The following is a 6,697-nucleotide window of genomic DNA, read 5'->3' on the forward strand; positions in this document are numbered from 1 at the left end:
GCCTGACCCTCCGAGATCAGGCGTGTTCAAGGTGGAGTGTCCCTAGGGCCTCGAAAACTGAAAAACAGACGACCCTTTTTGTTGGTCACTGAGAAGATAGGTAGCATCCAATTACATTGTAATTGTTCCAGGCTAACTGAGTACTGCTGTTCTGACCCTGACACAGGGAGTAACGTACTCAAATAATACACACTCCTGGGATGCAGGAGCTATATCCACAGGTAGATTAAATACCTGCTTGACCGCCAGAAATAAGAATTCCACCCCAGTAGAGGCAGACTCTATATATGGCCCACAGATAGGGGGCGTATCAGATATTAAACTGATAAGAACAGATACTAAATGGGACTCTCTTGATCTGTTTGCCTGTTTATTGCAGCCCTTTTTAACTTGATCTTAGCCAAAAGGCCGAGAAAATCTTGAGGCGTACCGTCATTATACAAACTTCCTCCATTCACGTTCCTTAGTATCCTCTGTTGTGAGGATTTCCTTGTCAGACCCTCACTGATTGGAAAACAGTCTTTAGGGGCCATCTTTGGTAGGAAGTGGAGGGAGCTGAAACAGCGGTACCTATAACCTGTACCAGGGTGTCTAGAGACTTGGTTAACCCTGACACCCTGGGAGGTGCGAGCCTCAGCCAACTGTGACGTTAAGTCAGCCATTACTCGTACCATGCCATAGGTGATAGATTACTAAACAAGCATCACATAACATGCTTGTACAGTTTGAACAAACATCTTTTGCAAAGAGTTTGGCATTCAACCATAGTCACCCATGCAGAGGGACAGATATAGAAGACAGAAGGCTAGTTTGGGAAACAGAGGAGGAGATCACACAACTCCCTTCCCACAGAATTGATTCCCTGCTGTACTCTCCCCTGTGCTCACAGGCTCCCAGGGATACAATCAAGAGAACCAGCCCTTCTGTAATAGTGCTGCTACACTCTACCTAAATTGGAGAGCTGCAGTCAGACACATGTGAAACGGCAGCCACGCTGTTCTAACAGCTGCTGCCGCTCTGAATGGAGACAGAGAGCCCGCGCTGTTAGGCTCTGCCCCCCTTCTTCATGCCCTAAGGGCTCTGAAAATGGCAGTCGCGCTGGAGCTTTCACCTCCCCCTGTGAAGCCCCGCTGAGTAGGAGCGCTATGCGCGGGTGCCAGCGGGGAGAGGGAAGGAGGGAGTATGTAATATAGAGCAGTGCTATAGCGCTATGCTCTGAAGCCAGCGTCGGCAGCGGGGACAGGAGCCGGGGGATGCGCAGCTGATGTATTCACTGCGTCCCTTGGATGGCTTCTCTGATAACAGCACTCCTGCTTCTCACACTGTCTTGTCCTCAGTGCTTGTAGAAGTGCTGTGTGGCGATAAGGAGCTGTCAGTTGCTTTTTTGATAAGCACTGTGCACTCCTTCCTGTATATCAGGGCGCCAGGTACCCGGAACCCACCTTTCAAGAGGTGGCGAAGGGTACCAATAAAGTGTAAAAGATGCTATAAAAATAATAAAATAAAATAAATGTATTTGCTGGAGCACAGCAGATTGTGACCAGCTTCGTAGGCACATTTTCTAAACTGAGGGCTGGTGGGGAATAGAGGGGGAGGAGCTTCACACTTCTAAATTATTTAAAGTGGCGGCTCCAGTTATCCACGCCTCTATACCCCAGCGTAAGCAACTCCAGTGTCCCCTAGTGGATGAAAGAGAAATATTTATTTTATCAAATAAACACTACCCCAAACACCCCTGTTTACCCATTTATTACTCACTTTATTCCATGAAGGCATTCCTAATACTTGCCAAAAAATAAAACCCATAGATGACACAACTGGTCCCTTGTGGGATCCCACCACTAATGAGAGGTCCCTCATGGACACTCTCCATAAGAATGCATAGGGCTGCACTGATTGGTAAGAGCGTGATGGTAAAGCATCATGCTTAAGTTGTAAAGCTGACACTGTTAAAATGCTCTAAATCGCATTTTTAACTTGTTGGCATGCCGGATTCAACCCCGCAAGTTTTCCCTACTTACCAATAGAACCTCTGTTTTCTAACTCAGATGGAGTACTAAACAATCATTCATCACATCACTAGTGATTATTAAAACAATGTGTATTGCACTGTTTGCTCTTTTTACCTTGATATACTACTTGAACTGACCTTCTGTACTGTGGTACAGTATATGTTTGAGCTGAATAACTGTCTCCAAAGGAATGTGAAAAATGGAAACATATTAATTTACATAATTTAAAATTAACCTCTTGAAAGTGCACCAAGCAGATTTACAAGGATCCCGGAGTTTGTATTTTTCTTCTTACAATTAAATACAATTGTTAATTCAGCTCTTCTTGGCTTCTAAACATTATTTTTAGTAAGTATTAATTTGTATTTAATTTTTGTATGGTGTACAGGCATTTTATTGTGTGTTTGTCATATTTTTTTGTCTTACCTTTAATCGAGGTGGTAGTTAAATATGTAGAGAAAATGGTTACATCTTGCATTTATTTTATATGCATGTTTAAGACACATATGATCTAAATATTTGAGAATGGATGCCTTCTTTTTTTATTTAGATTACTTGTACCTCATTGTCTGAGTCACTTTTCATTATGACACTGAAATATAACTATCTATTCTTCAGTTAATTTTACTTTAATTCTATTTAGTATGGTATGCTGGGATCTGTTTCTTTGTGTGCAAGTTATTTTTTTATCTTCTTCATGGGTACACTGTATTAGATTTTTTTTTCTTGTTTGCATCATTTGTTTCCTTTTATTCTTAAGTAGTCCTTGACAGTTTTCTTTATTTGGCTCGTCTTATAACTAAGGCCTTGTAATCACTTTTTCATTTAGTAACAATGTATTTTATTTAGTATTTACAAAGTATTGCAAATTTTGAATCTTTAGCATTTTATTAGATTTTTACATTGATATTTTTCTATATGAATGTAAGAATAAGTAGGCAAATTTATCAGTGCCTTGGCACTATTATGTGGATACATAGCATAGCAGTTTGGATTATATACTATAGACTGTTTATGCAGCATCCAGCAATCTTATGTATATTCTGGCTATTATTTTATGTTTCTTACTGCCAGAGGTAATCTTATGAATAATGTCAGGACATATTTGATATAATAGATGTCCAGGGCATTTATAAATTAGAGAATTTTTATAGTGAAATGCTTTATGCATATTCATACCTTTCATTCATAGGAATCTTGTTTATGCAATGTTTTGTTTGTCTTCATTTACATTCACATTTGTATTCACTAGTTCCTTTTAAAGTAAAGTTAATATATACAGTATGACCAGTGCTTGATTGTGCTCTTTCAAGGTTTTCATTGGTGGGAATAACTTCAGTTTGAAACATGTGAATGAACATAATGTATTCTATTGAAATAAGTACTGTATATCTAATATTGTGCTCACGCTCCAGTTCTGCATATGGATTACCCTAACTTTATGGTTAGGGTTCATCACCTACAATCTCCTCCATTACAGAGATGGAAATGTTATATTCTCCAGGCTTCATCCCCATTTTCAGGTGTCACTGCCTCACCAGTTTCCACCATTCTGGAACTCATATGCAGGATTCTTTTAAACATGCTCTAAGATTCAAAAGAATACAGTCCAATCTATAAATAAGGACTATCTCTGATGTACGTCCTGCTTAATATTTATATGGAATTATCATTTTTTTATGTACTAGTCCCTATTGGAATGAAAGAAATGTGGTAGATTCCAGAATGTGGAAACTCAGGGTCTGTTTCAGAGGTGGAAGCCATTAATGCATGGCTTCAATTTCCTATGAATTTGCTTGGGTGAAAATATGCAAATGCCAGTTTAAGCATTCCCCTTGTGCAGTGACGTGCAATGTACTGAGCAAGCCATGCAACGCCCGCTTTGCATATCTGAGCAATGCTCTAGTCCGCTGATAGATCTGACTGCTCCACCATCGGCGCGCCATCGGTCAGAACATTGACTACACAAGCAGCCCCTTGCTAGTGCAGATTCTTTCTTTTAACTTTCTTAAAATATGGCCACTGTGGACTTGGTGCTGCGATGGGAGTGTACACGCCATGACAATCCCAAAACATGTCCATATAACAGCCTCTTTGTGCATCCACTTCAGGACACCTACCAGTCTCCACTTTGAAATGGCCATGGATTGCAAGAGCTGTCTCCAATCATGGTGATGTTTTACACAACTGCATCCGTCATCACACACACAGGTGTGCGAGTGTGCAGTAAGGATTTCCTGGACCTTTCATGCATGTGCACTAGCAAAAAATCACTCAACTGCACAACCATTAGCACTGTGTCCAACTCTGAATCAGGCCCCAAGTGACTTCCTCACATATAAGACAACTACTATCGATCCTATCAAAAGGTTTTGGACACTGTCAAACAAATTTCCAATTTTGCATCTCTGCTTAAGCTTCTAACCCCAAGCAATATTTAATACATTTAAATTACTTCTTACCCCTCTCACACTCAACCAAACAGCTACTAACAGTGTCCAATATTGTGCTTCCTATTTCAAGAACAACATTGATAAGAGCTGAACTGAAATGGTACAGTTTGCTCTTCCTCAGCCAGCGACCTGCTCAATTCCTTCCTTGAACCCTCTGGCACCTTCTCTACATTTTATCCCACAAGTAAAGATGACATATCTACATTCTTCTCATCCTCCTACTCTACTACGTCTTCTCTTTATCTTGTACCCTCACAAATCAGTAGACCTCTGTCTCTCATGCTTTTCCTTAACTTTTCTAAAATCTGTAATATATCTCTCTCTACTGGTATGTTTCCTTCATTATTCAAACATGTGTGTATATATATATATATATATATATATATTTATATATATATATATATATATATATATATATATATAGTGTTGTCTTGGGGTTAATTGGCTCAGTAGAGGGTGGATTGGTGCAGTGTTTAGGTGCTTAATGAGGGTCCACACACAGGTTTCCAGCATACAAGTGAACATGGTGCTTTACTTCAGCATGGTAGTCAGGAAACAACAATAAAATAATAAACAACCTAACCCTCCCTTAGGGCACTAGCTCACTTCTTGAGCCCTCTCTATAAGGGTGTAGCTAGTCTGCCAACACAGTCTCTGTAAATGGGGGTCCTTCCTGCCACATGCAGAATTGGACCCTGGCCTCCTGGCCTGATATAGCTTCCTTAGCCTGCAGCCTCGCTGCTTTATAGTACCACAGTCTGAGAGTTTGATGGTCCCCCCTTGCCTCTTGCAAGATCCGGACCCAGGCCTTCTGGCCCCCAATGGCTCGTTTAGCTTCACTGGGCTCTCCTGGCTGCTACCATCTCACCTAGACTGTCCCCAGCAGCCTGACTGGTCTGCCTTCTCGTCAGCCCACACCTGAGCTCTCTCCACCAGGCAGCAATTAGCCATCTTTCCAAAATGTTTTTCTACTCTGTGTGGGCGGACCTCACCTGCCCCACACAGAATCTGCTGCTCACCAGGTGATACTGCCACATATTAGCTGCTCACCAGTGCCATCTCTGGCAACACTGCCACAATATATATATATATATATATATATATATATACATAGAGAGAGAGAGGTCCTTAAAAAAAGTTTAATAAACTAAAGTGACGATACTCCAGGCGCCCAGCTTTTTCATGGTGCTTGTGTCTCCACCCCCTCGTTGTGATGTCATACTGTCACATGTTAAGGAGGTGCATTTGTGTCTTGTATCAGTCCTAGAGTTATGACTCCACTTACCTGTCCTCTGGTGAAGACAAGAGGACTCCCAGGCAGTGGGAGCAAAACTTATTGTCATGAGATGAGACTATGAACATTTCTCACACACAAAACTAAGCTCTGCAATGTAATGAGTCTGACAGCTGATTTGTTTTGAATCGCTGCCAGACTTTCTGATCTCACTGTTACAAATCACACTCGTGTTGTAGCCACAGTGACAGTTGGTGCAACTTCAGACAGGGCATATAGAGACAGGGTGACCTGGCATACTGAGATATAACTACTACTGTAACTGTGCTGGTTCCAGCAGGTCACAAAATAAATACCTTTTGGGTGTTACGCTGTCAGCAGGCTGCAGGCTTTATATCTCGACAAGAATTTCTATAAAATACATCCACCTATGGGAAGGCAAATATCGAAGACTTATTTTTCCTCTTTACAAACAAGAAGATAACTGTGCTTTTGTTATTTATTTATTTTGTATGAAGTATTACACCAGAGATCATAACCTTTCAACTAGAATGGATTGTTAGTCTGGAAGAGAAAACTAATGATTATGCTCAGCATTGTTAGTCATTGCATTATTAGATTTTTAAATAATGAGATGCCAGAAGCATTCATTCCACCATATTTCATTAAGCAGAGGTTATAAGAACAATTAGATGGCACTCTTGGATCTTGTTTTTCAATTTACTTGCAAACAGAGTACTTTTTCTTTGTGATTACATTCTCATATTGCACTTCATTACTTTTGTTGCAAAAGTTTTATGACTAGTCCAAATGTATTACTAAGTCTGGTTAATAGCATTAATTTGTATGTGCCGAAAGCTCCAGATTGTATCCAAATAGTTCCATAGATTTAAGTTCACAATTATGTTGTGTGCTGCATGAAAACACAGGTACAGCGATTAATAATAACCACACTCTAATGAAACATAAGGAATGATAATAATAAACTACAAGGTTAG

General features: G+C 40.4%; 1 pseudogene; it reads right to left on the reverse strand.

Annotated features, from left to right (window-relative positions):
• Positions 1 to 290: 290 nt before the first annotated feature.
• Positions 291 to 343, reverse strand: LOC148519767 (U2 spliceosomal RNA; annotated as a pseudogene).
• Between the last annotated feature and the right edge of the window lie 6,354 nt (positions 344 to 6,697).

Source organism: Taudactylus pleione, unplaced genomic scaffold (assembly GCF_031769625.1).
Source record: "Taudactylus pleione unplaced genomic scaffold, aTauple2 ptg000183l, whole genome shotgun sequence".
NCBI lineage: Eukaryota > Metazoa > Chordata > Amphibia > Anura > Myobatrachidae > Taudactylus > Taudactylus pleione.